Raw genomic sequence first — 10,000 nt, 5'->3', positions numbered from 1 at the left:
GATGGGGGGGGGCGGAAGGGGACAGCAAGAACATGTGGGCCACTGTGACCTGGAGGGATTAAGATATTGTGAGGTTATGTTAGGGAAGACTTGTGAAGAAACTGAACTTGTGTTTCCTGAAGCGTGTCTTAGTCATACGATGATTCGCCGCTGGAGCTTTTGGTCATCTGACTGCTGCCTTTCGCTGTGGTTATGATTATAGCCATTTCTTTGTGGGGATGGGAAGCTGAGTCTTGGAAGATGGGATTCTGTTGGACTGTTAATGTCTGAGGCTAGAACGATGCTAACTTCAGTTCGTTGGTATTGTTGGTTAATTCTTTCAAACAAGCCAAATCTAATTTTTTTTCTATAACTCTGAAAAAATAATACTGAGCTTTATGAAATTAACCTAGCATATGTTAAGCAAAATTAAGTTCTTTTTGGCTATGTAAATTCCATCAAGACGAAGTTAGCTCATAGGAAAGTTTCACAGTGTTCTCTTATGGCAATTTCTTGATGCACTGATATAGTGCTTTGTGTAAGCAAAGCTGACTCTTCCCAACTCAAGCCACTTTGTTTAAGCAAATTGCTCACTTCCACACGCGTGTTGCTAGAAGAACATGTCGGCTTGTCCAGCGTGCTGTGAATCTTTAAGCCCACCAAGAACACAGGTTGCTCTGAAGTGGAATGTGGTTTGGTTATTCTCCCGGCCCCACACTGCCCGCACATGCAGTGTGGGGCTTGGAATCAGTCCTCTTTTAAATTCATTTTCATTAAATATTTAAGCCCCCTTGCTGTTGAAATCTTTTCGTGCTTTGTGAGACTTGGTACATCGAGACCTACCAACTGGTCCACTGGTACTCCCTTGTTAATTACAAGTCACTGTGAACCTTTTCAAATCTGACCATCTGATGAGCTTAAGTCCCATTTTTTTCTAGCTTCTGTAGCACTATGAGCTATATTTTTATTAATTTTCGAAGTTCTTTGCGGATCATCACACATGCAATTTACTTATTTACTTAAAGAAATGTATTTACAAAGTTTCGATATTTTACTAAAGAAATTTGTCGCTCATCTGAATCTTCATCAAGTCTTCTGGCGAACACTACGACTGTTATAGATGTGTTAATTTAACTAAATTGTTTGTAGGTAAACATTTTTACTGTTAGGGTGTTGGTTTGTGTACTTATGTACACAAACATTTGGATATTTGGAGATGAAATTTGTCAGTGTAGGTATAAATTATGACTCCAAGTAATGTATTTTATTGAGTGCCTACAAAGGTAGAATATGAAAATAACAGAGAAGGTATAAAAAATAATGGTTATAAATGACCATAATTTTTAAAGGGGTGGACCGGTAAGCCAGCGGAAGGCCTCGGTCAGATGACCAAAAGCTCCAAAGGCGGGTCATCATCTGACTAAGACCCGCGTCAGGAAACATTTGTCCTGTTTCCTGACGAACCTTACCTAACCTAACAGAGAAGGTAGAAAAAAAAATGAACCTTGCGTGTAGCACTTTCTTTAGCTTAGTTTTATATGAATATAAATTATAAACTGTTAGTTCCTGAGTTATGAAATGGAGCTGACCTGTTTGAATAACAGTTAAAATGAACTCATGAAAATGTTCTTGGACTTGGGGCAGGGTAAAAGAAATATTTACTGAAGCTATTTTTCTGCCCAAATTCACACATGTAATCGCACTTACACGCTCATAAGAGCTTATACACATAGTACCCTGTTACCTGGAGTATACCCGAAGGGTGTTTCGGGGGGTCAATGCCCCTTTTCGTCCAGGTCCGTGAACAGGCCTCACGGTGGATCAGGCCCTGATCCAGGCTAGATCAACTGTAGACCGCACGCAAACCGAAGTACGAACCACAGCCCGGCTGGTCAGGAACTGTCATTAGGTACCTGTCCAGGGTCTATTGTTAATCCCCCTTATGTATGCTGCGAGGCAGCTGAACTATCTTGGGCCCCTGACACTTATTGTGTTGTCTCTCAGCGTACTCAGGGCGCCCCTGCTTTTCACTGGGGGGATGTTGCCGTATGCAAATTAATAAATGTTATTTTTTTATAACTTACGTGTTTCGTGATAAATTTCCACCCAAGACACTATCTCAATGTGAAAGTCATTGCCGGAATTCTTCATCAGGTTCATTTAAAGTTTAAATGACTTAAAGGAGAAATAAGGAAAAATAGAAAATAATAATTAAAATACATTCATAGCTTATTAAAAAAATGAATGAATGAAGGTAATGTTGCACATATGTCTCATTTTTCGCACTGTGCAGACAGTTCTCCAGTAAGGTCAGCGAGTTTCACATAATTTAACATGTGTGCATTTCTGCACGCTTGAAATTTCAGTAAAACAATTTTTTTCGATTAGTTTTAGGTTAAATTAGCTTTGGTAAGTTAGGTTTGGTTTGGCTAGGTTCGGTTAGGTTATGTATAGTTAGGTTTACGTATGTTATATATTTTCTTGTGATTAACCAACAATAAGAAAAATGAAAATGACTATCGGCTTCTGGCATCGGGTGAGTTTTCTGAAGTTTCAAATGTGCATTTTCGAGAAACACGATAACAGTTGTGGATAACAAGTTGCACGATGATGCTGTTCAACCATTTCTTTATTTTTATTTTACATTTATTAGACATTGAATTTTCATATGTTTAGAGAATTTATTACTTTGCAAGATACATAAATGTAATCCTCACTTACTCTTTGTTCTCACGCAATTCATTTTACTTCTAATGTTTGTAGCGAAAATAATATGTCTAACACATTATTTTTACAGGCAATAATATTCTTTTATTTGGGTAATTTTGAACTCATCACTTATAACTTTGACTCGCATAAGTGAAATTTAGATGAACGCCGTAAACCTGATTTTCTTATTTGCTTTCTAGAACGCCACTGATGAGGGTGATCAAGCATGAACCAATTCATGTTACGAGTTTTTTCTTTTCGGAACCTCGTCCGAGAGTGGAGAGAAATATTAATTAAGAGAAAGAAGATGAAAAACTGGTTGGAATGTGAAAGATTTGTAAGTAACCTCCAGTCGTCAGCAGAAAGTGCGTCCGAGTAGTTTTGGCTGTCTCAGGGTTTCAGTTTCCTCATATGCCTTTAATGAGTTCCAAGAGTATTTCCTACTCTGCCAGGCTCTGTCTGATGTTGGCCTGGGGAACGAGGCTGTTGTTGCTGGTGGCTCGCTGCTCCACATATCCATCGCAGCCTAGCTAAAACTTCAAAAAAATCTCATTTCTTGGACATCTGGGTCTTGATGTGCAGAGACATGAAGTACTGGTGACTTAATTCTTAAATTAGTGGATTCAAAGGTTAACCTCAATATCTTGGGTCACTATTAATCTTCAGCTGGCTAGAGTTAGTGGTCTTTAAGTTCTCGCGTTCAACCATACCTACTTTTGAATCTATGTTTAGAGTCTGCCCTAATTATCTGTCTTCCTTTTATTAATCTTTTCTGGTGTAAATTCTTCAATTAGTGGACGTTATACCGTAGTTTTCCCTACTGATTTCTTGTTTTTGAGGATCATTCATACATTTAATTGAATTCTCTCTAAACGACAAAAAGGCACAATACCGTGAATGAAATAATACAAAACTAACCCGCACATAGGAGAGAAAAGTCCAGCTCGGACCGAAACGTCGTCATAAACTTCTCTCTCTTATGTACGGGATGTGTATTGAATTTAGTCGGAATATATATCACTTTTCTCCACTCATAAACCTTGTTGTTAAAAATGCATGAGAGATTAGTATTTGCTCATGAACGTTTATCCTTGTAAAATAGTAATAATTTATGAACCTTCCTTATTTTAAGACTTAGAGAACATAAATAGGTTCTCCAAAATAAGCTTTCAGTCAGCAGCTTAATAAACAGGAAAATATCCAGACTTTCTTTTTAATATCTATTCTCAAAGAAAAAAAAAGTGAATGGGAGCCAGGGGCTAAAAAAAGTGTTATTCCAGGACTTTCAACAGCTGTTGTAACACCTTCAGTATCTATAGCTAAAACTTCAGCAGTAGTGGTTCTAGCAACTTCAGCAGCACAGCTATTTCAGCACCAGCAGCATGTATCGAGTCAATAACATTAAAAGCCGCAGCAACAGCAAATGATGTTTCTTCAGCCACAGCAACAGAAACAACTGGAGCAGCAGCAGCAGCAGCAGCAGCAGCAGCAGCAACAGCAGCAGCAACAGCAGCAGCAACAGCAACAGCAGCAGCAGCAGCAACAGCAGCAGCAGCAGCAGCAGCGTCCCACCAGTGTGAAGAGCATGCCCTCTCACCATTGGACTGCAACAGAAGCAACAACACAACCAGCACAAACAACATAATCAGCATTACCACTAGCACCCTCGGAAGAGTTTTATCAGTTACAAAAACACCTTCATCAAACACCGGTAAAAACGGGAACCACAACACCTTCATCAGTAACAGCTAAGTAGCACGCGGCATCAGGAATTGCATAAACAATGTGTACCTCAGTCAACAAACCACTTGGTGAACAAAGGCACTGCATGTCATAGTTGCAACAGAGACCTGCAAGTTTTTTTGTGCCCTCTGTACTCAAGTGCAAAAAAGTGCAATGACTAAGAGGAAGGAAAACATTATAAAGACATTAACGCTTGAAAGGCAACTCTTGCGTATCTCATCCGATATCAAAGTTGGTATCTGCAGAAATAAGAAAGCGTCAGGATATACACGTGTACCCGCGATGAAGCTTAGGAGTTTACGGATATTGATTCTAATCGGTTTGGAGGAAGATGCTTCTGAAGGTGACCGATGGGGATGACAAGGGAAAAAGATAATTGTGTGCGTGATACTGGAATAGACTAAATGCTACGAGAAAAAGCGACTTGTGTTGTGTGTGTGAACTAAGTCCGATTGTACTGTGAACTAAGGTTGTACTGTGAACTAGGGTAGGTTGTACTGTGAGCTAGGGTAGGTTGTACTGTGAATTAAGGTAGGTTGTACTGTGAACTAAGGGTGTACTGTGAGCTAGGGTAGGTTGTACTGTGAATTAAGGTAGGTTGTACTGTGAACTAAGGGTGTACTGTGAGCTAGGGTAGGTTGTACTGTGAACTAAGGTTGTACTGTGAACTAGGGTAGGTTGTAGTGTGAACTAAGGTAGGTTGTATTGTGAACCAAGGTAGGTTGTACTGTGAACTAAGATAGGTTGTATTGTGAACTAAGGTAGGTTGTACTGTGAACTAAGGTAGGTTGTACTGTGAACTAAGGTAGGTTGTATTGAGAACCAAGGTAGGTTGTATTGAGAACCAGGGTAGGTTGTATTGTGAACTAAGGTAGGTTGTACTGTGAACTAAGGTAGGTTGTACTGAGAACCAAGGTAGGTTGTACTGAGAACCAAGGTAGGTTGTACTGTGAACTAAGGTAGGTTGTATTGAGAACCAAGGTAGGTTGTATTGAGAACCAGGGTAGGTTGTATTGTGAACTAAGGTAGGTTGTACTGTGAACTAAGGTAGGTTGTACTGAGAACCAAGGTAGGTTGTACTGTGAACTAAGGTAGGTTGTACTGAGAACCAAGGTAGGTTGTACTGAGAACCAAGGTAGGTTGTATTGTGAACTAAGGTAGGTTGTACTGTGAACTAAGGTAGGTTGTACTGAGAACCAAGGTAGGTTGTATTGTGAACTAAGGTAGGTTGTACTGTGAACCAAGGTAGATTGTACTGTGAACTAAGGTAGATTGTACTGTGAACTAAAGTAGGTTGTACTGTGAACTAAGGTAGGTTGTACTGAGAACCAAGGTAGGTTGTATTGTGAACTAAGGTAGGTTGTACTGTGAACTAAGGTAGGTTGTACTGTGAACTAAGGTAGATTGTACTGTGAACTAAAGTAGGTTGTACTGTGAACTAAAGTAGGTCGTATTGTGAACAAAGGTAGGTTAAACTGCACAAACTATGGTTTTTCTGTGGCAGTGGTTGCGAGGAGACAAGTGGATGAAGAAACATGAAGCAGAATAAGCCCTTATATATAATGACGTCTCACCGGAATGGTTTATCAAGTCGATATAATCAAGATTCACGCGGATTTAATTGTTTTCATTCCTATGGCCATTTGTTTGTCTAACCGCAGTATTTTAAGCTGTCAACTACGGCGTTCTGTGCTGCAAGTTACACTACGTTTTGATGTGCGGTAATTAAACGATTTACTATATTTTACGTTACTAGTTACAGTATTTTATTCCATAAACTACGTTTTTTCGAACATTCATATATAATTATTTTTGTTCCTGGCAGTAAATTAATGAACTGAAATATTACATAGTCGTAGCGCGCAAAGGAATATTGTACGATATTTAAAACATTTCTTCATATATTACAATTGTTTAAAGTGTCAATGTGCTTTTCCGAGGACCTTCGGCCTCGCATGTGTTTTCCATTACCGTGGTGGCGGGTGTTAGTACGTGGTACATAGTAATAAGAAATTTATCACTATGCCTGTCGCGAACTCTTGAGGTTTTTCATGGTTGTTGAGTGATGGTGAGTGTGAAACTTGACGCCATAAAGACACGAGAGATGCCGCAGGCTCTTTCTCCTGATTTGCCTCGGTCACGACCACCGTCGCTACTGGGCAACGATACCTCAACTAACCAGGTCTCCGCGGAAGGCAATGCAAATTTTCGTTCCTCAAAACAACGCAAAAATGATAAAAGAAACTCTCTTTCATTTTGTAAAATTTCTTTTTTCTTCCATATATTGCTAGTTCTTCTAAATAATGATAAAGCGGTACAGAAAAGCAACGTAGTAACGCAGAAGCAATAAAACTACGGTAGCGAATACTAACATTGTTATGACGAGCAATAAAACTACGGTACGCCTTGCATGCATTAAGATAAGCATCTCTCCCTTGATGGGTGTGCACCGAGAGCAATGATATCTGTTCACGCGGAAGGATGTGTAGCTCAGTACATTTACACTTAGAGTTTTCTTTAAGTTTTCTTTAATTTCCATGGCCCATATTTAGAATGTAGAGTATTCATGAATGGTGATGAAAAGGTTACTTGTAAACTTAATTAACCAGTATATTCATACAACTAGATGTGTTTATTTGTCATCATAAATTCGTTACACATCTAGACCTAAATTCTAAATCCTGATGAATGTACACGTGGAATGTAGCCTTAATGACCCTCGTGCAGTCAATGGCTTTTAAATTATACTCTCGCTATCCAATTATCTGCTATAAAGCTAATTAATATTGAAGGAAAAAATAGATGGTAAAAATTAAGGTGGTTGAAAGAATGGCGCCTGGGTTGTGAGAACGTGACACCTGGGTTGCTTCAGCGTGACTCCAGAGTTGTGCGAACGTGACTCCTTGGTTGCGCGAATGTGGTACCTGGGTTGGGTGAACGTGACACCTGGGTTGTGTGAACGTGACGTTTAAGTTGTGTGAACGTGGTTCCTGAGGTATGCGAACGTGACGCCTGAGTTATATGAACGTGACGCCTGAGTTATGTGAACGTGACGCCTGAGTTATATGAACGTGACGCCTGAGGTATATGAACGTGACGCCTAAGTTATATGAACGTGACGCCTAAGTTATATGAACGTGACGCTTGAGTTGCGTAACACAACATTTGGCTTGCGTGGACGTGTCGTTTAGGACAGGTTATGAGAACGTGGCGTTTGCGCTGTGTGTACGTCAATCGGAGATGAAAAACGAGGAGTGTACAACAAAGAGGGAAGAAGATAGTGAATGGCAAGAGTAACTATGAAGTAACAGCAGGGACAAGCTATGTGTTTCTACTAAGGTTAATTTCATTAGGAGATTTTCACCTATAATTTACGAACGTTCACTGTAAACTCACAAATGCCGTTTTCTTTATTTCAAATGCCATATGGCATATATAGATATCTAAATATATATATATGTTCATCATGCACCTCACTCTATACCTACATATATATATATATATATATATATATATATATATATATATATATATATATATATATATATATATATATATATATATATATATATATATATACATTCTGTGTCCATGTATTGTTTGTAACGGCTTGACAAAGCTCCTGGAGAGCGAAACGATGCCACAATAAAATGTCGCATTAGCTGCACTTGCGTCCTTTCACCTAACATGAGGTCAATTGTTGACACTGTACAGGGATGCTTTGGTATCCCTGAACGTGATATGGACAGATTTCTCGGCCTTCTGTTTGATCGTCGGCTGTCCTAAAAATCTCACATTACCTCTCTAATAGCTAGGAGGTTCAGCCATAGCCGGATGAACCTCTTTAAACTCCTCGCTCATCGGTAAACCTGTGATCTATTGATCTTATTGTTTGGTGGTTAACCGATTGCCCCTGCTTCTTTTGCTTACAGAGTTTAGTATGATGCGCTTGAATTTACTTAGATATATAGGGTGAAAAAATCAGGTGACTATATAGGGCAAATTCCATAAAGTCTTTTGGTCCAGGCATAGAACTGATCTCCACCTCTACATGACCAACACTTCTTCGAGAGGTCACTGAATTAAAGACGTGTCACGACGCCATTATCTCACGGCCAATGTACACACAACTTCTCTGAGTGGACCTGCCGAAGCATTATGATATAAAATATTCTATTTGCCATTCATGATGCTCATTCTTCACATAAAGTTGTACATTATATTCTTCAGTTTTTTAAACAATATAATTATGAACACATTTGGCTTCTCTTAACATGGGAAGAGTTTCGGGTTATGTTTATTTTTTTTTTCATAATTAGTTTCCCATTTAGGATGACCCTTAATCTTTTTCTTAGTGTTTCAAAACAGTTGGTTCCCTGTATTGTGTCTGAACTTCAGCAATTAAGTTTTCTTACATGGCTCTGTGGGCAGTCCTTTTATCTCCAGGAACTCCACCCTGAGTTGTCGATACCTTGATCTAAGCTCTTCGTTCCAAATATTTTTTTTTCATGGTAAGAATTAGTATATTGTTACATTAACCTTGGGATATTTTTATTGGATCACTGTTTATTGTGTGAGGGAGAGTTTTAAAACTTGTTCTAAGAACTGCTTTTTCTAGTGCTCGCAGAAACTTATTATAAGAACCATCCAATTTAAAATCACTTTGATCTAGAAATGTCCCCTGGATTTCTGTGGAGTTCTCAGCCTCTTTGAGGAATCGCATTTTACTGAGATGTGTAAATATCTGTAATTACTAGAAGATGACTAGTCGTAGAAACCTCAAATATGGTATCTTATACCTAGTTTCTTCTCGCTATCGCTGATTGTCACTTAACTTATTCCAAAATAAAAGAAATAGAGTCTTGCGGAGACATGAGAATCAGAATTTAACTATCTGGAATGCGTAAGAAACCCAACAGTTTAAAATGAGAATGGGTTGGATTTTCATGGCTCTGCTTAATCAGAATTAAAATAATAGGGAATTTTAAGCCTTTAAATGAGTCTATAGAATTTTACTCCAGTTCTCAAGCCATCAGGGGCTGCCAATAATAACTCCAAGAATAATGTTTAGATTGCATTTATCTTTCTTGGTCTGGAGAGTTGTTTATAGGTACTTGAAAATGAATTTCTTATGCATATTGAAATTAAGTTTGTCTCGATGCATGCTGAGAGACGAGGAATAGTATTTTAAACATCTTAAGTACATGGCCTAACGACAGTATGGGGTTATTAAGGCCACAGTTCTGCTGTATACTAAGAGTTGGCTATCAAATTAATTATCAGAAATTCCTCATGTGGTATCAGGATGTTTTAGGTGGTACCAGCTTAAGGTGATACCTTAAAGTCCTTAGCTAGCTCCGTGAGATCCTAAAGTTCTTAGATATCACCCGGTTGTCCCAGGTGGAACAAAGTGGCAAATATTTTAAGTCTATTTCTTAAATTTAAAGTTCTTTAATTTGCACTTGTTCAGGCACGTCTGTACGTTGTTTTTACATTATTTTGTGGGTCTAAACGATTGCAAAGAGCAGAGGTTGAAAAAATAAACTCGAAGTATCATTCAGGAATAAAT

This window comes from Cherax quadricarinatus, chromosome 53, assembly GCF_038502225.1.
Source record: "Cherax quadricarinatus isolate ZL_2023a chromosome 53, ASM3850222v1, whole genome shotgun sequence".
Lineage (NCBI taxonomy): Eukaryota > Metazoa > Arthropoda > Malacostraca > Decapoda > Parastacidae > Cherax > Cherax quadricarinatus.
The sequence above is the reverse complement of the archived record's forward strand: the minus strand, read 5'-3'. Positions refer to the sequence as shown.